The sequence below is a fragment of the Rhopalosiphum padi genome, chromosome 3, assembly GCF_020882245.1.
Source record: "Rhopalosiphum padi isolate XX-2018 chromosome 3, ASM2088224v1, whole genome shotgun sequence".
NCBI classification, from domain to species: domain Eukaryota; kingdom Metazoa; phylum Arthropoda; class Insecta; order Hemiptera; family Aphididae; genus Rhopalosiphum; species Rhopalosiphum padi.
Window position 1 is genome coordinate 62,880,172 of NC_083599.1, and position 27,607 is coordinate 62,907,778.

General features: G+C 31.5%; 1 protein-coding gene across 3 annotated transcripts in view; it reads left to right on the forward strand.

Moving 5' to 3' along the window:
- The window catches only part of LOC132924000 (protein muscleblind), a 170,295-nt gene that overhangs the window by 952 nt on the left and 141,736 nt on the right, over nt 1-27,607 (forward strand). The window lies entirely within an intron of this gene.

Below are 27,607 nucleotides of genomic sequence, written 5' to 3' on the forward strand. Positions count from 1 at the left end.
TCGTGTGAGTAGTGTGTATATGTGTTTTTATTACACGGATTCTGATAAAAAGAAAAAAAATTCCATAATAGTTCTCACGAAACAAACATTATTCCCGTTTATTACATGGCTTAGATAACAACGCCGGTTGGATGAAAATTTTTAACGTTTTCCAATTTTTCGCTCCAATTATTTTTTAACGTCTGCAAATCTATAGTTAATTTGTTTATTTTCCAATCGGGGGTTGGGGGGTTAAACGGGGGGGCTTGCGACTTAACGTGCACCACGCTACCGTAATAGTTGATCACGGTTAGATATAATATAACTTTTATACGCACATGGATAATGAAACGGTTGCAAAGCATATATAAGTCGTTAAAAAAATATTGCCTATTTAATTTTAAAAAATATGTCGATAAAAAATTTATATTGCCACTATTTGAGAAGTTTCTGATTCGTATATATTAGGTATATTTATAGGTAATGTTTTACAATAGAAATAGTGGAATTCTGCAGTATATTATAATAAACACCTATTATAAACCGAATGTATACATTTATTATATTTTATTAACTTTTATTAGAATTTCCCCGTGCAATCCAAACCACTCATACGTGAATGCGTTTAGATTTAATATTATATGTCCGTCTAATCTCAAATTCTCAGCTCATGTCTGTAAGTACGGCAAAACATTATTTTTTTTTCCTTTTAAATTTAGGAATAGATTCAATGCAATTTATAAAAATATAATACACGTATTATACGTTTGTAGTTTAATGTTAACTCGCCAAAATTGTCATTCTCGGCAACTGCATTTATACATATAGGACACGCATCGTATGCAGCCGAGCACAGCAAATTATTATTTAGGTACTGCTGCAGCGTACGGTTTATATAAAAGAGTTTAAAATAGCAGTTAAAAGTTTGAAAAAAATTATCGGTGACCTATATAGTATTTTATTATTATTAAACATTGGCCGAGTATAGGAAGTTAGGCTCCAGAATATATATACTTATAAAATGTATACCGAGCAATACATCCTACACACACGCACATACACAAACTTATATAATATGTATAGTAAATGATTTAGGCCGTTTCAATACCGAGCGGAGTAACCCCATTTTTCTTTTGCTTTTGGCAGTATAAAAAAAAACGTTTTAGAACGTTCTCAAAATGACGAATTACCATGTTATACCGTAGTAAAATAATTTTTGCGATCTAACTGCGCTTTTTGTGGCACTACGAACATTTAATTATGAAATAATAATGTATAGAAACAATCCCCTTCCCTAATTACACTGTGGGGGATTATATTTTGCTGAATCGAACGTGTATACGGCAATGCTGAAATTATGTTTGTATAAAATATATAATATAATTTATTTAAATCGTATTGTTAAAAATATATGTTATATGTTATTAATTTATTTTATAGATACAGTTTTAAGTCGTTTAAGGAAAGCTAAACAGTAATAGGTAGTAGGTACCTACTCGTATATTATGTAGGATAATAGGCGGAGGGAAATATTCGTCAGTCGCTTCACGGTCACCGCAGCCGCTATTCGTGTTTACTTCCATCTCTATATATTTCTCCCCTGAAATATTCACCCCAATTCAAAATTTTGATAATTTAGTATTGCTCACTTTCTCATCAATGTGGTGGCGTGATCCACTTTTCTGATTAATTTCTGAATGGCCGAATTGTCTTAACCGATATCAATCAACAGAATTGATTATGTTATTGTTAACCCTCACGGATATTATTGGATGACCAGTCGTATTACGAGGGTGGTTATGTGTGAATTTAATATCGGAAGGTATCTGTTTAATGAAACGTGAGCACAAGCTTTTATAGCCTCCGTTGATTACCAAATATTTTATCAGTAAAAAAAAAAATAAAGTATAATAAGGTTTTTAAAACAAATGAATGACACACACTACAGCAAAACCAGACAATCGTTTTTTATTTTTATTAACTATACTAATAAAGATAATATCGACTTTAAGTATAATTATATTTTATAAGGTGCCTTACCTATATAATTAATGTCAAAAGATAATATTTTTTATATGATAGTTAAAAAAAATATAGGTAGGTACTGCAGGGCGTGTTTATTCATCCAAGACGTTTTAAGGAAACTATTGTTTGCTATTTGGTAATTATAATGATATTATAACGAATGATAATGAATTCATTATAGGTAAATAATTTGTATGTCATACATTATTATTTTTATGTTGAAAATAAGGAATGTTATTAAAAAAAGATAGTTACCAACTTTGCGTTATATTTAGGCATTTTTGATTTTTTTAAATGAATTATACCAAATAAAAATAGCTTTCATATTACCACAATTATATAATTTTTAAAATGTTTGGAACGCTATAAGTATAAAATAAATTGTCTGGCAGATACTTCGACTTACAATATATAGTAATATACTGTAGTATATATAATATATACTACAATACCTAGTTTTAATCATACTTCACCACATATAATATCTATAATTTAACAATATTATGTACTTACATACTTTAATTCAGATTTTAAAATTCTTTTTTTTACATACAAGAGCTTGTAGAATTAAAATACATAAAATAATATATAAATACACCTAAGAATGGAATTTATATATACGTATATAAACGCATTATTAAAGCTATTTCAAATTGTACGTTGAAGATAAATCACAAAACTATAGGAACATTTAATAAAATCACATTAAGTTCTACTATAATAAATATGACTTGTCAGTTATCAATTATCATAATAATAATATATTATACGCATTTTTTTTTTTTTTTGGTATTAGTATGATTATTAATATTACTGTTAAACGGAAGTTTTAATTATATTTAATTTATCGCTAATACTTTACTATTTTATAATTATTTGTTATGTAGGATTATTATTTTTTTTTACTGATTTAAAAACAGATTAGTACAATACAAATACACAATAATTTTATAAAAATATTTTAAAATAATAGAATATAATATAAACAGTTTAACGTCAGTTAAGAAACGTAGTTTAGTATTTTTATGGTATTTTAATCATGGAATTCGCTTTATAGCTTACAATAAGTCGATTTTAAATTGAATTTACTCCGGAATTTACTAAGCGCTCTAACTTCTAATTGTATTCGTCAAAGAGAAATCTTTTACTTTATATTCTCAAATGGAACAGTTGTAAGATAATATTTTGAATTATTTACTGACTTTTTAAATTAATAATTATAAATACTTATAAATCTTTATAATGTCTTATAAAAACTTATAGGTCTAGTATAATATATTGTACTAAATTAATACAATAAGAGATAAATGGTTATAAATATATTAAATTGTATATAATTATAAATCATTAATACCTATCTATAGAATTGCAATAATATGACGCAAACGATTACCATATTATTTTATTGTTTGAGTTTCTTAAAAATAAATAAATACGCGCTGCTATTTTATTAAATTTTAAAAAAATTGAACTTTTTTTTATCAGTATTTATTTTTTAGTTCATCCAAACAATTTACCATGCAAATAACTTGGGTACAAAAACCGAAAACGCCACTAGAAAGAACGCAGTAAAACCAAACTTTCCAGTAATATATGTACATATTAATATTTACGACGTATTTCCAGTGTCGTTTAGTTTCAGCGTGACTCATATACGTACACAACACACGACACACACACACACACACACACAAATATACGCATAAATGTATATATTTTGTGTATAAATATTATTTTTATGCTTCGTGTAGGCAATATACTTGCGTGCGTATGTGATACGAACGAAATTATTGAAACGTTTTTAAATCTCTTAAACGGCATAAATAGAGTTGTCAGCGGCAACCGTCTTGGCATGGGCGTCTGTCGTCCGTTCTATTCATCGAGGAAAACCATAATTCCTATTGTCCTTGATGAAAGAAATGTTTTATGCGAAACGTTCGAACGATATTTAAAATGTAAAATCAAGTCAACCCGTACATAATATCAGTGTAATCGCCGGGCATCGAATGAAATACAGTTAGGCTTCACTGCCAAGACTGCAGTATAATATGGCATACAATATAGTCGAATGCAGTAAAAACAAGCAACGTATCTTGTTTTTGCAAACATTTGCGTTTTATTTATTTCTCCGGTCGTAACCATTTTCCTCCAAATTATAGATACCATTTTCTTACACGGTCGTTTTCTTCTAAAAATCAATAAGACTCGCTTTCGTTTTACCTTCGTGGTTGACGTCAGCTCCCCCCCTTTCCAAAACAAAAACAAAAAAAACGATGGTAAATTCAGTTTAGTCCAATTTACATAAACTATTTTTCGAATCCTTTAACGATAACAAAATGTAAAACTTTGAAATTTCAATATTGTAGACGTTTTTTCCCCACTCTAATTGTGATTATCCCCTGTAGTTGTTGTGTAAGTTGGTTTACATCAGTATTATTAGTATATTTAAAACAACACTGTATGGACCACTGGATGTAAAGTATAACGTGAAGACGGTACACGCACTGCAACATGCGATTATAACGCCCCGTACAGCAGCTGTTGAACGCCTAATAATGCCCATTAATGTGAGTGAGAGTCGATAAATAATAATAATGTCATTATTCAATGCTTCTCGCGGTAATGGTAAATACGATAAAATGAGTGGGAGGTTGGTTGGTTGGGGAGGGGAATACAAAAGCATTGCTGTTATTCTTCTCCGCAAAACCATATAAATTACAGTATTCCGTTTTATCGTTTAAATTCTAATAATGTCCTTAATAGCGTTATATACCGACATCTTTAAAAGGAAAAAAAATCCACGGAACACTCGGTTTGTCAGATCGTATACATGCGCTGCGGAATTTATATTATTATATACCTATACGGCTTTGTTTTTCGAGTTAAAAGATTCTGTCGGGGTGGGATGATGCGGTTCAAATGAGATAGAGAGAGATCTGACTACTGTGCGCTGGAGTGACACGAGGATAAAAAAAAATAAATAAATAAACGACAATAGACCATTTAAAATTCACGAATGTTAAAAAAAAAACCTTTATTCAGATTCAAATGGTTGAGGACCGACTGACCGACCGTCCGTGGAACAACTTGGGTAAAAAAAAAAGTAATAGTGTCTGTGAAAAAATAAAAATAAAAAATAAGTATGAATAAACAAGTTTAATGTTGATATTGTTACTCTTATTGTGTTATGTATATATGCATAGTACAGAATGCAAATAAAACAAGCGTATTATATTAGTAGAACAAATAAATAATATTGTTTCACATCGTGTTATTGCTATTATCGCTGTCGCCGTTGATGTAGTTTTCTTATTCGCTGAGCAAATAGGTAATACATTTGCTATAGCTTCTGTCGGTTTGTCTGAATTACAAAAATTATAAAAGTCAAAACCTATCAATCCTGTCAAATATATTATTATTCTTTATACTATACATGTTCGACCACAGCGATGAATTACAACAATAATAACACACTTAAATACCTATAGTATCGTGTTTACACGATTAAGTATATCAAAATGTAGCCAATTTAGCGCTAACCGAGCTTTTTTGCGCGTGCCAATACAATCCCGTGATTATTATTTCTCTCTGTGTCTCTCTGAATGTTTTACCCGTATATCCGACCCTAATTAATTAACTCGTAGATTCGGATCTGCTTTTGATTCATGGGGCTCGGTGTCGAGATTAAACAACGCTCTCGTTTAATATGATAACATGATATCTGTTCATCGATTTTGAATAACGGTAAACACGGGAATAATAATAACCCGTTGTTTTACTATTATTATTAATGTTATTCCACGTCATTCTGTACTTCTACGTGACATTTGTTGGAAATAAAATGTAAACATTTTCACTTATATCAATGGTACGTTATAATTTTTATTATAATCGTATATTTTTATACGCGTACACGCGTATACATAACTTGCACCAATCGCGGTCTTCTTGTTATTTGTTAAAAATAATAAAAAAAAATGTGTACAATAATATTCGTTTTTATTCGTTTGTTGTTATTAATTAATATACTATATTGTGGTTATTTAAGTATATAAGAAAAAATAATAACTACAACAACGGTAGAGTAATAATAATATGTGAAACATATTTTATTGTTTTTCATTTGGTGGTAGCTCGTTTATCGTTTTATTTTTATTTTTTTACTGATTTTTAATGATAATAAATCATTGTTAAAAACACAATATAAATTGTATTTTAAAACTTGATCCACTTAATAATTCCTTGTCCGAGATATTTTCTAAATTTGCTATTAAATATTGAACCTCTCGAAAGCTCTAACTAAATCCTCCAAGCAATAAGTACATACATTTAACGGAGGAAAAAAATTGTATCTGAAGTTTTTAGGACATTGAGAAATGTCCTTAACGAGTCGCTTGCGCTACCTCGTCGATAACAATAATATAATACGAAACGGATTATTATTGTATTACTGCCATCACAGTACCGAAGCTTTCCGACCGAACACTGCACAGTGTATACACACAGACAATTCACGCGTTTATTTAACCGAATGGGATCAGAACTGTATGCCACGAAAATACGACCGATTTTGAACATTATTATAATAATAATGTGACTAAGAAAAAATATTATTGGCGTTGCCTTTTTCCCCATAAAAAAAAAAAAACAGAAAATCGTGGGAAATGGTAGCAGTGAAATAATAAAGACAACCATTATAATATTGTAGTCTCCTCGTGCTTATTGAATATTATATTACGTATTTACTGTACACGTATAATAACGTTATGCGCATATCTATACTTAATACTTAAGTGTATATGTATAATAACACATATGAATAGGTGTCGTTTGTGCGTTCGCGTTCGAGTGAAACAAAAACGAGCTTAGTGCAAAGTGAATTTTGTATCTACCTTATAATATTATATAATAATAATGTAATAATAAGCGAGCCGGATATAATAGTTAAAAACGACTTTGCTAGCTATATGAAACGGCACTGAACTTAAGCCTTTTGTGGCGTCGGGATCGTCATAAATAAATCGTCGAACACCGCCGCGGGAGGAAGCAGTTTCGGAGGTTTTTTTTTCTCTCATTTATTTATTCTTTCTTTTTCCCCCGACTCCTATTTCTTATCTCTGCTGTGGCCTGCTAAAATACTACGCCGCGAGTTGTATAATATTATTATGGCGGCGGCGTCATTTCAGTATTTTTGCCAGAACATGATATATATAAAAGATATATATTACATATAGTGTATATGTACATTGTGTAAGCCGTACGGTTTATACAGTTTTTTCTCTCCGATTGCTTTGCGCAGAGTGATCATTTTGATTGAGATAACATCGATTTCGTCTGAATGCGACCACAACGAACGAAGCAGAGTGGTACACTGTCCAATCTGGCATTAAAGAGTAAAAAAAAATCATCCCCAGTGAAACGATAAAAAAAACCATTTTCGTTATATATTTCTTACTGCCTGAAGATATTTTATAATTATTACATTACGAAGAGATTGCATTTTTTGTTATTGAAAACAACATTGGGTAGGTGAAAAATGTTGTCCATTATATACTATTCACATCATGCAATTTGTCAATGATAAAAAAAAAGAATTAGTGAAATGTTCCGGAAAAACGAAAACTGTAATCGATTTGGCCAGATTGATGATGAGTAGTGAAGAGGAGTCAATGAGAGGCGATTGAGTTAATAGTAAATATTATGTAAAATTGTGTATAATATTTTTCACGGTTGATACAATAACATATATTATATTTATGACACATGCTGAAATGCCGACTCGAGATGTTTAAAGACATACTGTCATAGAGTTTATGGGGCATTTTAACAATTTGGATTTACGCCGACAACACGTCATATTAATTTATTATACAACATTAAAAATAATACACACGTGAGGATTATCTAAAATGTATATTAGGAAACCTGATCAAAATCGCGTTAGATTTTTTTTTTATTAATAGTAACGCTTAAGATAAACCTTGATATCTGAAATAGGTCATTCTTTATAGTAAAATAAAGTTTTATGATACTAGCCTATCAGTGTAGTATTAAAATTTATATAGGCCACGATAACAGACGATTTTAAACAGATCGTGATGACATTTTGATTCTCCACAGTGAAAATGTTGTTCCAATCTCAACAGGGTCTCATTTAATATACAAATTTACGGGAATTTAGTTTTAGGAAATCCCCGGAATATTCCCAAGATTGAAATTTATCGGGAACATTATAATTTTTTTAAACATTCTTCTTACGTTTCAAATATCAATTTTTAATTAAATGTGGCTTTTTTTTAAGAATATTGCAATTTCCAAGAAATACACTAAAATATCTTTTTTCCATTTTTATTTTTTTCTGGATAATATAATGAATACGCCGATTTTTTTTACTACCTGCCATTTATAATAGCAATTTTTGTTAAAAATGTTTTAAGTTTGTAAAAATATGATCAATGAACATAAAAGTTTTATTTGTGTAAAATAAAATAACGAATAACGAAGTATTTCTATAATTTTATATTAATCAATTATAATCTATAATAATATATTTCTTATCGTTATCAATATTATATTGGTTAACAAAGCAATTTAGCGAATTGATGTGAAATAAAATACATTAATCAAATATTGTTTTTCTAGTACTTTCGTTCTTTTTGTACAAATATAATTAACTTTTTTTAAGAAATTTCTCAATAAGTAAGAGAATATTCCTAACTCCCAGCACATCACTATACTTTCAATAATCTTAAAAATACGAATCCTTTAATTAATACAGATAAATTAAACGCGAGTTTGAATTTTTTTGAGATTTGCTATGGTTATTGTGTTATCGTAACGTCATTGTTTCCGTAGTCGCCGTGTAGCGTCGTGTGTATAATAAATAATAATATATATATAATATCCATTTAATCCGTTAGCGCTCCCGTTGCTATATTATTATAATACCTATGATAATATAACATGTATACATCCGACGAGACGGATTAGTCAAGACAGACGATGCGGTCAACATTGCTACTGAACTACATAACTTTGTTCATAACCAATGGCGTAATTTAAGGGTGCGGTGTGTTCAGATTTAGAACAATACACTATATGCGTTGTACGTATAAACGAGTCGTAAGCTATTTATCTATCGTTGCCGCAACGTTGTAGATAGAATTAATAATCGTTGATCATAGAGAGGATGCCTATTAGATTTAAGATAAAACCTTAGTTTACTCATTAGTCATTATTGTTAATCATACAAAAGTGATGACTATTGGAATTCTATTCGCTTATTTTACGCATGCGCGGCAGACTTTAAACACTGTTAAAATGAGGAATGTGTCAAAAGAGTCATATAAGTGCAGGACCGCCTTTGTTGTATAAAAATCGTCGAAATAAAAAAAGAGTACAGTCTACCTATTGCAGAATTTGTAGGTAGGTAGTTATTATAATTGGAATTTAAATTGCAATGATATTGTATCGTTTGACAGTTAAACATTTTCAAGTTATCAATTTTCATTTAATGATTTTTTAATAACAACATTTACCGTCTATAACATAAATATAAGCAGTGTTCAATTATAGAGGTAGTTGGGAAAAATTCAGCTAAAAAGGGATAAGTTTTCGCGCTCTTCTCACGCCTAACCCATGTCGAAATGAAGTCCAACGGAACTGCGTCATACCTCGCGCATACACAATATTATATTTGTATTCGTTATATTATTACAAGGGCGAGAATTTCTATTTTTTTTTTTTTTATATAAACGTATGTATGCGACACCTCGGTCAACGCAACGGTTATAATAACAAAACGATAAAATCACCGACAAAAAAAACATATCAGTGAACGAATTGTGTCCCGAAAAAAAGTAGTTTTAAAAGCAGTTTCATTTACATTTTGGACCAATTAGTAATTATTTTTTTTTGATAATTTCAATCTATATTAATTATAAACACGACGAAACGACATTAATTCTTGTATGAAATGTGTGTACAATAATAATATGTACGTATGTAACGGACAAATTTCTGGATTTTAATTTATCGGCTCACGACTTTGCGCGCAAGCTCGCGTTTTTTCGCCTGCAGGACACGGCAGACTCGCGTAACCTAGAAAAAAATCCTAGGGACACAATCCCGTGTTTGGCGCACGACTATTTTGCAGTCAAATAATAATAATAATATTTAAAAAAAAAAACCGTCCGCGGCGCGCGCAATACGGCGGTCGCCAGCAGCTGCAAGTCGGTCGGTCTCGAATCGTATACCGTTTTTAACGGCGGCGTCGGCGGTCTTGGCACCCGGTGCGCGCAGCCATCGCGTCTCCACCGCGAGCGGACGACGACGGTCCTCCTCCCGCGGCGTCGGTTATGTAGGCTATAGGCGGGCCGGGAGGGCAGATAGGTAGGAAGGAATTATTAAGAGCCGCCGACGGGCGAGCACAAAAGGAGAATATTATTCTATTATCGTGTGCAGAAAAGTTACGAATACGACACGGCCGAGTACAATGTTATAATATTATTATTGTACTCGCGGACTCTTTCGTCTATTCACTATATAGGTACGCGTATTATAGGTGTATAGTATAGTTATACTATTATCGTGTACCTATTTAGCATTGCGTAATGTGTGTATATTGTATATCGTATATATATATATGAATATTATAATAATATACCATGCGATTATTTGTTGTTTGTCTTACACGTATTACGAGTGCCTCGATCGCGACTCGAGTGTATAATATGTGCACAATATACATAGGTATGCGGTGCGGTAGGTATTACTATATGATATTATATATAATGACGAGAAAATTGACGTAACAATGATATTGTCATATTATTAACCGATGGGCGGCGAAAATTTGATTTGGTTACGTGTGGGGGTGGAAAACTAACGCGTATTTAACACCTATGACAGCACATCTCAAATCCATAAGATTATTAATTAATCGTCAAATTATTGATATTTGCGACCTCAGCCTACGCCCACCCAACTCAATAACACTTATAAGATATATAGGTACTAACCGGCGTATCGCGTATAAAATGCACATAATCGACTGAGTACCTAGATTATGAATAATTATAACTCGATTAAGTCGAGGCAAAAGAAAATAAACTTAAACGAGTCAAAGAATAATATTTGATTACATTTTTGAAATAATATCGGGTAAGCGTTATAATTATAAAAGAAAACTTAAATTTACTTAATCGGAATACATCTTGTTCACATTGTTTCAATTCTACTACATAGTGGATACTGGTGTTGGGCGGGCGTACCCCGCAGATACCCCGCAGTATCTACGAAAACTAAGTAAAACGTTATTAAATTAACACAATTTTATGTGATAGGTATAAAATATTTAATTTTTGATTTATATAGGTACAGTTTGTTTAAAATTGTTAAATTGAATTGCGCTCCAGTTGAAAAATACTAAAACTTGTTCGTTAAACTTAAAACGCCAAATATTGATAATATGTTTATGCAAATTTAATTAAGGCTATGAGAACCGAAAAAAGTTACTCATCAGTAGATATACGTCAAAAAGTTCAAATTAACAAAACTTCAAGTTGAAGTCTCCAACTCGTCCTTCCGTTTGAATATTTCCTATTATATTAAAAATGCTGTGCAACTGAAGGTAAAAACAATTTTTTTATTTTACCAATCAATGGCCGACCTTGCTCTCATTGAAGTATTATTATGTACGTGTATAGTACAACGGATATTAATGCAACGATATCCTACAAATGATAGACGACGGCAATAGTTTAAACAATGTTTCGTTAAATTGACGAGGCGAAAAGAACAATGTTATATAATATGCATACTGGATGAGAGATAGTCGTACAGACAGTACATTATATATAAGACTTGCAGCGCGCGGAGTGAACGAATAATCCGCCGCCGCCGTCGCCCAGTGACACGTCTTTTTTACGCCGCATTTATTCATAAAGAATACCAAAGGAGGGTATATATTTCGGGATATAAACTCAATTTCAAGGGTGGATTTGAACCTAAAAATTATCCCTAAAATATGACCTTTGTTTTGCACGGTAGCACCTCTGCGGCAGTGTGAATTACGTTATCCTTTGAAACGAGACATTTTTTTTTCGTATTCGCCCCACCACTTCTCGTCCCTTTCATTATAACGTAATACTATATAATATTATATACACCATATATATACTCACTGTACTATACCAACCGTGTTTACTGTTTATAGTTTATACCTTCTGACGTATAAAAGAAAGAGCTCCGGAACGCATTAGATATTTACATAATATTGTAATTTATGGGTATATCGATGTAAAAACATTAGTTTTACGTTTTACCGTCATGAGTTTAGACGTACAGCAAAATGAATAACATTAGTGAACAGAGTTTGGTCGGGGAAGGGGGTTAACTTTTTTATTCCAGGCATTAAGTAGGATATGGATATCCTCGTCTGTCATATTTTATGTAATAAAATAGCAATATATAAGTAGAATAATAGAAATGTATAAAACTTATAAGAAATTTAGGTGTTACGTATTTCATTAGTAATACATTATTATTAACTATTTGTATTCTTCCTGAAATCTTAAATCTATTTTATTAATATTTACTGAAGCTAATAAAGTTTTAGTCATTTTAGAGTAGAAAATGGGAACTTTGCAGTTGTCTAGAGGTTGTCACCATTATATACTCACTGGTATAAAGTTACAAATAGCTGTAAAAGGACAAGTAGATACCGAACGTAAGAAATATTTGATATCGATCACAGTGACAGATTTAACGGTCGTTTAGTCGGTAAATGCAGACGGGAGAAGAGGGGGAGGGGGCTCCGCCAACATTTTGTTTTGGGGCTCACCTAAATTACAACGAAAAGGGCAAAGGTTTTGTTTTAGGTATATGTGTCAAGTCTCATAGTTGCACGAGGCACCTCTTTTCAAACTATATCATTTCAATCTTAAATCCGCCACTGATAGATCACGACAATAATACCTATATCACGTATCTAATGTATGTGACAACCTAATATTATATATTGATAATAATAATAATACAAATTATTGTTATTATTTATTATGTGTAACAATATTTTATAATATATTTTATTGTATCAACCTCAATGTGTTTTAAAATGTGATCATTATTATTATATATGATCGAAAGAACGTTCATGTGTAGTGTATAAATTAAATATAATATAATATATATTACATATTTTCCACCTGCTGTTATTATTATTTTCCCCTATCCGTTCGTTATTTGATACTTCAACGCGACTAATTAATTATGAAATTTAATACAATAAGGTACTTTGAGGTCAGACAAAGACTGTTATTTTTTTGTACATAAATATAAATTAGATAACAGTTCAATACCGTCAAATACCCGTTTCAGACATTAAACGCTCGCACCACAGGATTCATAATTAAATTATTTCCATTCACGAACTCGCGCACCGTTTGAAAGCGAATTGTCAGTATTAATTTGGTGTAATTCCGACCGGCAAAAGCGATCAAATTCTCGTTTGACAGAATTTGTCGCCATTTTATCTATTATTTTTTTCACAGAGTATTTATTAACTATTTCCTGATTAGTCACGTGTTTACATCAATCAAAGAAAACGGATGAAGATATACATATTATTATATAATTAAATGAAATATGGCGTGTATAAAAAGTCTACTTCCTGCATAGGTTTACTTAATATTCCGATCTCTGTAATTCTGGAATAATAAATAAAATATTATCCACGTCGATCATTATCTCCTTTACACTGTTATTTAATTTTAAAAACACAAACAACTCTGTGGTTCTAAAAACCTTAAGTTCGAAAGTATCGTGATATTATTATATACCAGGCATATTTATAATACTGTTTTCAAAGTTCTCTTTTCGGCTGTTTCTATGAGAATACAAAGAGGGACGCGTATTTTAATCTCTAAACCATTTTAATAATATCTATTGTACTCGAAAAGTTGAAACTATTAGGTTATACATTCTTAGTATATATAAATATATAATATATGTGTGTGTATGTGTAACTCAAGAAAAACATAGTTCCTCTAACATTTAATTTTAGAAAAATATAATTTTTTTTTAGAACCATTAAATAAAATAATAACATAATGATTTTAAATTCATTAAAATACACAGATTATTTGTATAACCAACACTTCAATATGATAATTAGTTTACCGCGAACTAATAAATTATTAAGCTGTTATTGATGACTGGTACTCGTAGCTATCTAGGCGTTTATCAACAGAGCACCATAATTTCCAAAACTTTTTGACTCGGTAAGTATGTTTTATTTAATTTTTTTTTACTTTTATTCTCAGTAATCAGACTTAAACGTTTTTAGATTTAAATTTAAATTTCATTAATTTCAATCAAATCGAAAATACCAATGTTTTTATTTCTTAATGCAACTATTGTTTGTATAAAATAATAATAATAATAATGCTTACGAGATTAAAAATAGTGTATTTGTGTAAGTTGAAACTATATAATATAATATAATATAATATAATATTCTCGTATAGTGATGTAATAATAATGAAAACGTATTAAGTTGATATGATATACAGAACCACGTCAGTATAATTAACAACAAAGTAGAAAAGTGAATTCATTAATTTGCTCTCGTTTCGTGTGGTATAATGAAAAATGTACATATAAAACCCATGTATAATATATTGTACAGAACAAAATATGAGTCAACGCCCTGGCGCGGGGCCCTGTATATAATAATGTATTATGCTGCGCAGAATATATTGTAACATGTATAAGTAGTCACTACCGCGAGCGTATGACACAATATGGCACCTACGACCTGCCTATTATACAGAACGTGTGACGTACAAACGCGATGTCGTTTCCGTCTCTCGTGAGCGAACGAAATTCGATGAACCGAAATAAAACCGCAATAGTGACGTATATGGTCGCCGCGGGGGTACCTTCTGTAAGACTTAGCTAAGTATATACGATCTTGTGCATTTTGTTTTTTCGCTTTGGCAAAAATCGACGAGGTTATTAGCTTACGCGTTTCAATAATATTTACTAATACGTATTTGAAAACGGTCCGTTTGTTTCATATATTATTATTATTTATTATAAACAATTGTATGGTACTTACGTGCGGCAATCGTTTCTGGCCTAAGTTAAAATTGATGACCAGTGATGCTGGACGACAACACGCGGTGTGTTTGCGACTGTCATTTTTACGTGTTGCGTGATGACGAGGCGATATACTCATCTCCGCACCCGTACGCGAGATCGTCGCGGTATAAAAACCTACGAGTGATTTTTTGGCCAAAGATCCACGAAATAATGGTTTTATTTCTCTCGATTTTGTTTCCCGGTACCTGCTGTGTATTATATCGTATCGTTGCGGCGCACATTCCTGTTTAATAATATAAATAATTTGCATTAATACCATAATAATAATAATATATTCACCGCAGACGCGTCCGTATTTTATATACTTTTATACGTTTTCGCGTATATAATGCCCTGCCCCACTCACACGTGCCTGCAAAACACTCGGACGACTTGCACGCAATATTATCGTTTTGATTTATGCGCGTACGTCGTATTAAACAATCATCATCCGAACTTAACCGCGGAGAGGAAGCGTGTATATATACGTATAATGTTATACTTGTATACATTACACACCGGTGCAGGCGGTCGTCTGCCGAGCGACGAGAGGATTCTGCACGCCGCCGCGTATAATAATAACATATATAACACTGCGCGCGGGCATAACTTTTCGTATAACAATAATTTCCATCCGACTTCGCCTCCGATATAATTTACAGCCGCACTGCCCACACTACTCGCTAGTCGTATTATGTGTGCGCGGTCCGCTATCTGTATTAATAACAAGTTACGATATTATTATTATTATTATTATTATTATTATTATTATTATTATACTCCTTTTGTGCGTATTTTTGAGAAATTCGGTTTTCACGGTTTTGCAAAACTATCAGGTTTATTATCGGGGCAAAATCGATATTTTTCGACTTCTTTAAAAAAAAAATGTTTGTATTCACCAAAAGAATATTTATGAAAAAAAAAAACAAATTTTCCCATTAAATATTCTCGTTATACTGCCAATAATGTAGTGTTATACATTTTATTTTTTTTTTTATCAATTATTCAGTTGTACATAATGATTTTTATTTTAACCATATAGTGAGTCTTGTCCCTTTTCCCCTGTGCATATAATACACACGCGTACACAGAGCCTCATCCCTGTCGTGTCCGGTCTATTTTTACGATTCGTTTCCGTAGTTACCAATCGGTATCGATATCGTGGTCGGTCCCCGAATTGGTTATATGTATTTATTTATTTTTCGTATAATATGTACATTCGTTAGCGATAGCTTGGTTATTAGTCGACGGATAAGTTTATTACAATTTATTGGTAGATAACATTGTTTGGGGGTATTTTAATCACCGATTGCTGCGTTTGTATAATTATTAGGAAATAGAGGAAATAGGAATACGATATTATATTTTTCTTTCGTATCGTATAAGAAAACCGGAAACCATTCGCTCCAAATGTTAACGTTCGTTAATTTGTTTATAAATACAATTTTATGTGTATACGTACGCCCGTCTTTACAATATCGCGGTACATCCGTACATCGTAATATATGTATTAACCAATATTCATAAATTAATTGATTTATTCATTTATTTTTCATATCATATATGTATATAACATACTCGATATTACTATTTGATATTTTTGATAAAAATAAAATTCGTATTCTATATAATAAAAATAGTCTATAAAATATCTGTGAATGAATTATTTCAACGAGTATCCTATTTTGCAATTCATAATAGTACCTATACATTTGTCCATATTCAAACGAACTATAATATTATTTTCGTGGAAATATCTAATACATAATAATTTGAACTATTTTGAAGAACTTATTTCCTTTGCTGGATGTTAATAATAATTTTCCTCTACTGCCAATTACAGTTTTGTAACATGTGGTTCTTTTTTATTTTTGTTATTTAGATACTGCGTATCGTCTCTAAGGGGATTTAGCTATTGTTAATTATTTAGATTATTTAGATTATTTATATATAGAGATTATAGATATGTCCAGATCGACTGTAATAAATAATAATTAAGTATAGATAGAAACGAGCAAACACATTTGTAAATACATTATGTAATCAGGAGGTACCTATACTAGGTATTGGCCGGACATTAATACCCTATAGTGCCCAATAAACAAATAACTTTTGTTAAATCGTCGTTATAACAATATAAGTATAAAATTGCATATTTATTAGTGACATAACTGTATACGTATAATTTTGTTAATCATACATGACTTCACTGGTCACGTATAATGTGCATACTGAATAAAATCAATATCCGGGAAAATTATTCAAGAATGCATTAATTAAATTATTAATTTACAAAATAATTTTAATACAATTTTTCATAAAAATATTAAATACAAACATTAAATATAATATTAACAGACATATATTTAAATTACTAATTATTACTGTTTTAATTTAGGTAATTGTACAATTTTCATTAAATAACATGTAAATCTGACACGCCAGAAGAGTTCTATTTTTCAAATGAGGCCTATTTTTACTTTAAATTATTTATCACCAATGGATATCAATTTTTTTTAGATGTTGATGTACTTAATTGAAAAAGTTATTCGGTATGGGGTGAACATGCTTGGTGAATCACCCTGTATAATATATATTACACACAGTGGTGTAGTCGAGAGTCGAAAGTCGAATGCAGAACGGTTTAGGTTTTTATGAATTTATAATATTTAATCTCGCAAGCCGCCGTGTGCCATGAAAATTGTTTTAAAAATGCATCGGTTAAAACGAAAACGACAAATAACAAAAAACGGTTCACGTACAGCAAGTGGGTAGGTATATTATTAAAGTGTGCGGCCGGTAATGTACGCGATGGCTTACGTAGAAATCAACATGAATATTATCGCCGTAACAAAATGAAATAGTCTGCAACGTGTATACGCACGGCCGGACGGAGAAAGATGACGTGTTGCGCGCTCATTACAGTTCTAATAATAAATGTATAGTCATTTGTTACTGTTCATTACAATATATTTTTTACAAACCATAATAGTTTTTTTTATTAGTTATCAAGAGAGACCGACGGTAGAACAGAATTTTTTTTCGCCGCCCGCACAATAAGTTGCACAGTTTTGTATACGCGTCAAAAGTGTAGCTTACTGCTGTTGGCGCAGTGACTTTCGTATTCTATATGAACACATTGAACACGTTATCATAAATTATTTTATTTCGTTATATTATATTATTATAATATTATACATTATCGCATTATTGAAAAATAGTTTTATAAAAAAATATTATTACTGAAATAAATTTATCATTTATCAATTTATAAATATACGTTAAACGTTTAAATGGTTTTAGATAGACAGATTGATAAATATTTAAATATATTTTACACACGCTTGACAGCCATCGTCTTTGTGCACATCATTTTAAAGTTAGGAATATTATAACACAAACAAAAAAAATTAGAAATACATGTATGTTCTTTAAAATTCCAAAACAAAGTTTTTTAAAAAGTTTTAAAATAGCAAAAATATTTGTTAACAATTTAAAAGAGATTCGTTTCAAAATATGTATAATACAATAAGTACATTTTACAATGCAATCAAAACACGTTGATAGGTTAAATGATAAAGTAGGCACTAATATTAAAATATGTAAATATACTTGTAATAGCATAGGTACGTAGTTTTGACATTCAAATATTATTGCCATAATACTAATTATACGGAATTATTATTTTTAACATTCTTAACTACTTTTTAATCTTAAACTATTTCAAAATCTATCTATGTATTATATACCTATAATACTATTAATAAAATATTTCTCAATAAAGAAAAATGTAGAAATACAATTTAGAAAATTGAATACTGTATTACATTTTTACTTTATGTTTATGACATAAATATATATGCTTGAAAGGTACACCAATAAATAGTAGGCATTCGTAAACAACATTTATGGTAACTTATTCATAAATTTCAATGTATAAAGTATATCAAATATTTAATACATTGGTTTTATTAGTAAACGTTTAAATTATTTAGATGAGTGAAGTAAAATTACCAGGGGCCTTCCGCTAAACAGGTAATCTGAATTTAAAATGCTTTCAAACAAAGAAATATCTATATAAAAAATTTTTTTCATAAATTCAAAATTTGATTTGGAAAATTATAAGATGTATCATCCGTATATAATTACAAAGTGGTTTACTATAAGCATATGCTCATTCATTTTTTACTTTAATAATTTATTTATTTAAATTTTGAATTTTTCGATTCTACCAAAAGACTATATTTACCAATTCTTGAGATTTTTTTGTACCGTTTAAGGAAAGTAATGTGGTGATAAAAACTTATTTATTTTAATTGAGAACTAACTAACCTATTTTACTGATATATATATCTATGCATATATATTTATTTGATCATTTTTTGGAAAATGTTGTTGTACCTTATTCAAAATGTAAGCGAATAATTCCTTAGCTATTTAAATGTTTACACTAAGGATAATAATGATCTTTAAAATTAATAAGTTTAAAAGTTTGAAAATATAGTATTAAAATTAATTAAAAATTCCAAAAATTAGATTTTAAACAAATAATTGGATTATTTACGAAAAATGGGGGGGAGGATTTTCACGCCTTGTGAATCTCCCTGTTTACTATGATTATTTAATTCTATTGAAATATTTTAAGTTATACTTGAATATTGTATATGACGTGTAGATGCCTGTGCGCTTGAGTGTGCGCAATATTCTTCTGTTGTGAGTAATATATCCTTGCCTATCTGAGTTTTTGTTCCCGCACGACCATACTCGAGCACGTCGAGCAATCGTAATGTTTTATCACACTCTGTAGGAGCACATCAAACTGTTGGCGGTATATAAGCGACGTATATTATATATACTTATATATTTAGCTTGTACGCCGTACGTGATTACAGGGTGGGGCGTCGTGCATTAAGTTTTCCCTCGAAAGACCATAGGGGGTCTTCAACTTACGCCTCTAAGGACATTTTTGGTCGACCGAGCTTTTTGAACGAATCCGCCAAGCTGACTGATATTTTCCAGCTCCAAGATCCCATTGCTATAACATATATATTATATATATATATATATATTATATATCCGAGTTGTTATTGCGAGGAAATCAGTCGGACGAACAAGAAAAGAAAAATAACTTTTTCTTTCGCACAATTATATACGGTGGTGAAATAAAATAGGTATAATGAAATGATTCATCTGTATTTTCAATTGAATTGCATCTCTATGCGCATACCCTCACAAAACAATAATAATATCATTATTGGTCCATGATGCCGGAAATGTATCTCAGATTCGGTCCACCGTAAATAAAAGGTTGAAGACCCCCTGGTCTATATGTAATAATGTAATATACAGAGTGTTTTAAAAGTCTTCGTCCGATTACAAATTTATATAGCACCGCAATCGTAACCGCTAGTAAACGACCCACATACTAATGGAAAGATGAAATATCCAAATTTTGACTATTGTAAGAATATATATTTCACCCTTATAACTTCATTTTTAAAATAAATATACATTTTTCAAATCAGATTAAGACTTTCGATACACCCTGTATATCATATAATATTTATATAATTCAGATAGAATCTTGAAATACGATTTTTAAATTTGAATTCACGTATAATATAATACCCTAAACACGATAGAAATACTCTTGAAAATCTAGTATACCATTAAAAATCAAATTCCGTGGATACATTCAACGTGACGTGAAACAGATTCGCACTGAAACGTTCCTGACCATCAGTCGGAAAAAAATGCAAAGTGCATTGAAATCCCATCCCTAATTTTATGTACACGTCAGTAGAATATGCTGTATACACACATAATACGTATCCGATATCAGTGAATTATTTATATTTGTATATAACACATAATACGCGTATTGAACACGCGTTACGACGACGTTTCCGTCAGTGTCTACTATTATATATAGCTATACGAGTCCGTCGCGATTGCAGTATAATATTATGTGTAACACGGATTTCGCGTTTTCCCTCCGAGGGAAATAATAATAATTGCAATAACAGTGTGCGCAATATACACACACACAGGATATATTATAATATGTACACTGTTCGCATACCACAATTTATGTACACGCCGAACGACGAGTGACGCGACTATTTTTATATTGTCTCGGGAGATCGTCGAGCACATCCGACCGTGCACTAGCTGCAACTAAACATATATATATTATATGTATATGTAATATATGTTTTACAGTATTATATGTGTGTGCGTGTACATAAATCTCGTGTACACACACGACACGATACTGCACATTGTGAATTCGTATATATATATATAGGTACTCGTATCCGGAAATTTTAATTTAAAGTTCGATCAAAAAAATATACTCGGAGGTTTCATGTATGAGGTACACCGCATCTATATCGTCTGTATATACGAACGCGCGCAGAGAAATACGTCGTCTTCCACCGCCCACGCACACACGCGTGTGCTTAAAATATATCCGTATATCATATAGTTGTGCGTATGTGTTGTGTGTGTGTATATATATTTATTGTATCTCGCGCACTTTTCGCTTGGTTTGATGTGCACCAACCGTATATATATATTTTACTGCGGTGGAAACTGTACGACGACGGTGGATCCGAGTCAATCTCCCCTTTGGACACGACCATACCGACCTACATACACACACACACACACACACACACATACACACATAGTCCCTAGCTGGCCGATGAGCATCCCTTTTCGCGTGTATAACGTAATATATAAAATAAAATAATAGTATGTTACGTTGTACGGCGAAACAGCGACGGCGGCGACGGCGATCGACGACATATTATTACCATTATATTATTATACGACGGGATGAAAACGATTGTGTAATAATGATAATAATGATATATTACTATCATCATAGAGTTTAGTTCGTCACAATATTATTATATGTATACACTCTTCGTATTATATAATATAATATATCATAATGGTCGTCGTCGCAATTATTTTCTATTCGTTTAATTGTTTATTAATTTGCGTATTATATTGTATATTACAGACCGTTTTCGCCCTCGTATGTCTACACGCGCGTCTACCACCCTTCCACCGGATCGTGACCTCCCCTCACCACCCGCGCGTACAATATAATGTGAACCGCGCGCGTATTACTCGTCAGTGCTTTGCGAGTGGTTTCCGACGATTTTTCTATAGTATTTTTACAGCCCGTCAGTTATTATATACGTTTAGAAATAATATATATAAATATATATATTGTGATTTCAAGAAACCCTTTTACTCGGTTCGCATCCCGTTGGACCGGAAACCCTTTCACACACTTGGTTTTCAATAGAACCCTATAGCGGTCGCGCGCGCGACAGTGCCGTTTTCTTCGCGAAAACTATCCCGTCTGGAAGAAAAAAAAATTTCACGGCCTCCGCACCGATATACGCGCACGGCCTTTGATTTTTTTTCAATCTTTTATTTCCGTCACACATAATACATCGCAAAACGTGACCGTCGTTAATAAATGCTTCTTGTGTTTGTACGGGGGAGGAAAAAATCTCTCGGCAGAAACAAATCGTCGATTCGCGTTACCGCGCGATTATTATATTATACGCGGTATCGTTTATTATTATTACTATAATATATATATATATATATATCAGTAAATTATAATGCGTACCGACAACGCCATAATGACATCGTGATACTCCTTATGTATATGAACGTGCATGTAAAAAAAAAATACAGCCTGTATAGTACCGTCCGATAGCGGTCGAGTTAATGAACCATTTTTCAATTGGGTCGAGCAAAAGATTAAAAACTTCGCGGGCTTAAAACATGTTGAATTACAGTCGATTACGTTGTTTGAACAACTCGGTTAAATATGTTATTAAAAACGAAAGAAAAAATGAATAACACATATAATCTAAGGTTGTGTTTTATTCGTTAAAAAAAAAAAAACACTAGTAAATTGTACGTATAATATACTGCAACGGACTGCCAACGGTATACGCGATTTCTCGCGGGTAGCAAACGTCAACAGAAATTTCGTGAAAATAAAATTTGATTTATATAAATGATCCATTTTTTACGTGTCGTACACAAATGATATGATATTATAATACAAGAACCTAAAAAAAAAAAATTAATCGAAAAAGGCAATGTATAGCGATACATCATAATATATAGTGCAGGTATATCCGACATGTAGATTGGCATTAAATATTTTAAATTGTAATACGGCACTGCGGTGCGAGTGGAATACATATTATAATATTATAATATATATATAAAGTTTGTATGTATATTATATTTATATATATATATATAGTATCACATATTCACATAACCAGACGAACGACGACGGTGCCCCTGTCAACGCGCAGCGCGTTCTCACGGTTTTCGCCGCGGAAAACTTACGATTTCCGAAACGTCCCCTCTATAAATGCGACGCGGTCCGAACCGGGTATGAGTTATGTGCGTGCGCGTATACACATAAGCCGGGACGGGCTCGCGCACGTACGGCACTTTCGAACGGTCGGCTGAAAAAAAAAATGCGGTTTTCTATAGAATTTCCAATTTACCTTTTTAAACTTAATATTATATAGATAGTGGACGGGCGGACCTCGCGGGAATTTCCTTTTGTCAGCAACGAGCACAACGCATACCTATTATATATATATATATATATATATATATAATATATTATATACAGACGCCTGCGACCAACGCCCTTAGAAAGTGGTCCGGGCTCGAATTACGACGTCCCGTGAGCCATACTTATACGCGTTTATTCAAATAATATATTATATCGTGCCCTAAACATATAAATATACGTATATATTTGTAAATCATATTTTTTTTTCTAACCATCATTATTTTATATGTTCGCCGGTCGCCGCTTTAACGTTATAATAATATTATTATATAAAACTCGGTCTCGATCAATCAGAACTCCGGGCTGAAATTTACTTGGCTCTATTATAATAATCATCATTATTATTATCATCGCTATAATTCGAGTGCGCAGTGGTTCCATAGTAAAAAGTTTAAAAAAAAATAAAACTTTTCACCGCCGTGACATCCATAAGCGAATAGACTTAGGCACGCTTATTATTGTTAAATATAGGTAGGCATATTATCATTATACATATATTAGTATATTACGAGATATCTTATACGTATCACGTATTGCCTATTATAATAACGATCTTCTTGCACCTTCCATTGCATATATATGTAAATGTTATACATAAACGTCATAAACACAGAGAACATGTTCACTAAAATTTAATCCTTTGGGTTACGCGTTAATATGAATTCTGATGTTTGACATTTTTAAATATCTTACTTAAATACCATATTTATTTAAAAAAAAAAACTTAAATTTCAGTATGACATTTTCAAAAAAAAACATGTTATTGAGTATTTACAATTATAATAAAGGGTGGTTCTAATTTGAGGAAACCCGGTTAATGTTGCTAAAATTGTACAAAAAAATTAATAAATAATTTAATGATTTGGTCCTTAAATCTAGAAAATCATAATTCGGATATATTCGTTATTAAATGGAAAAATCGGCTGTCTCACTCCAACCAGTACATCATCCGTTCGCTATGATATAATATAATTGGATCTCGTCAGAGAAGGTAACCATCGTGCCGGGTTTTATCGTATTATAATAAATATATTGTATTAGATTCGTGTACAATAATGTATACGCAGTGACAATGCGCACACAATATCATTATATATCTTCGTGTAAATCGATTTTTGCGAATAGAAATGCTCGTGTGACGTACAATGCCAATGTTAAAATAACCCGATCTGCAACGCATAATATTAAATAAAGAATTTAGGTGCACAAGTAGGTACGTTGACGATCGACTATGTCATGATCGAAACGTGGCTGTTTACACCGAGCGAATGCGTGAAACAATTTTTATTTTATAGTTACCTATCTCATTCGGCGTAGTTGCAGATATAGGCATATTTATAATATATATATAGGGGTATAAAGATACACAAGCACTTATTTCAGAAAACACGTTTTCTAAAATATTTCTTTTGTCTAATTTTAAATCGTTGAAAAACAATATTTCCGGAAAAAAATATAATTTTTAATATCTTTTTTGGTGGTTATATATTTTTAAGTTTTTAGTCTTTTAATTTAATTTTCCTGAACAAAATATTACTTGGAGTATTTCGATAGATTAAAATCAAATTTTGTACAAGTATTATAGTTCATAAATCATTAGTTACAACTTAGAAGTATATTATATATGCGTTTTGATGAGCGGACCAACATTTTACTGTGCGTTCAATGTCCGTTCCACTCGTCTAAATTTTAAACACTTATATAACTCATAGGGTAATCATCTTAAATTTAAAATGGTAACAATAATAAAAAGTAAAAAATAAATGTAAGAAAAATATTTTCAAAAATTTTAAAATTGTATATGAAATAATAAACACCTTACGTTAAACACTCATCACACTCCAAAACATATAACGATTTATATCATCTCATTGACGACCCAACAGCTGCTAAAACATCATACAATACTCGTGTAAAATATTGTACTCGGACACTTACACGGAAATCCTGCGAAACAAAGTTTCGATAAATTCTAGAAGTTTTTTTCTTTTTCGTTTTATCTGCACTTACAAATCCGACTGTTTTTCGTCGATAACGCTCGGCCGCGCTCCAAGTTTTCATATTTTTTTTTTCCGTCTCACCCGCCCCGACGACATAACCCGCCAAGTACGTGTGCAGTCGCTTAATACGACGAAATCTATACAATACCGAGTACATACATAAAGCGCATCATTATACGTACACGTATACATACACTGCCGAGTTAATATATTATATAATATTATTATAATAACCGACGTTATGTTCCACGCACATCTCTATGCATAATATATACATACATATAATATATATGCGTGTGTGTGTGTGTGTATGTATTATTATATACGCATAATATATAGTAACTAAATAGTTCACTTGTAACGCGCGGGAACTTTAACACTTCTTCACGAGCACGATCAATGACTGACTAAAAGAAAAAAAAATGGAAAATGCCCCGAACGCTTTATAAGGGTTTATTTTCTATAAAACACATTTAAATGAATATCGAAACCACCCCGGAAGTGCGCGACGATAAGTCCTGGAAAATATAGAGGGAAATAAAACTCGTAATGCCATTGCGATATATACGTAATGAGGTATACGGTAGGCACACACGACGCACGATTATGCGAATCGCCGTGTTCGTCGTGCGACCGATACGCGCAGTTTGAAATTGTTATTTTTTACGTCTTTGCATAATAATATAATAATAATAATAATGATACAAATATATTATACGATATTGTATTACGTAGATACCTATATTGTGCACCTACGCGTGTGCTATATTGTAACTATTTACTGTAAGTCTACCGTACCTGCACAAGGCTGACGATACCGAAAACGGTTTAGGAAAAGTGTACTGCACAGTAGCAGACACGAACGGCGCGATAAAAAATAAATAAATAAATGAACGTGAATTATTGTTTCGTGTAAATCCTATATATTGCAGACGTCATAGTATTATTTTTACTGCCAGTGTATTATATTATATATATATATATATATATGTATATAGCTGCAGGTGACCTATTTTAACGATAAATCTTTTAAGAAAAATGTACGGATGAACGATGATGCTCATTGATCGCCGTTCTTTTGTCTAGTTCGCCTTGGTGCGAGTCAAACGTAGCAGGTATATTGTTTTTAGCATCGTTATCAATAAAAAAAAAAGCTTTCGTAAAGCCAATACACCTACAGACATAATACGAGTATTATATAATACACGTGTATTGCCTATAGTTGTTTAAAAAAATATTGTGATTTGAGCTGAAATGTTTGAGCTGTTCAAATATTCGAATATTTCAAAACGAACCAACAACTACATAGGTCGAAACAGCTTGAACAGCTTCAAAAAATTTTGAAACTATACATAATATATTACAACGTTGGCCGAAACAAATCAATATAATCGATCGAAATATGTATTTTTTTTATCTTATTTTTAAAGGTAGGATTTAGAAAATGTTTTACCCGCCGACGGGAAAACAAGTTGAACCCAAGACCACGTTCTGAGAATGTGTTTCGCCGCAGAAAGGTTTTGGGTATTCGCAATTTTCCGGTAAACTACCAATCGCAGTGATATTCTCCAAAGTACCTACCGCGCATCTGTGTGCGATTTGTTGTATCTGCATTAGAAGGGCTACTTAATGAAACTTTCGGAGCGCTTCTTGTTCTACCGGAAAAAAACCGATTACGTTCAAAAATGAAAAATAAAACGCATCGCTATACCGCGAATCCAATAATAGATTGCTCCCTTCGCTTTGGATCCAATATATAGCCTGTAGCCTGCCGCCGTGCATATATGTAGTATTATATGTATGTAGATTGTAGGTATATACTGTGCAC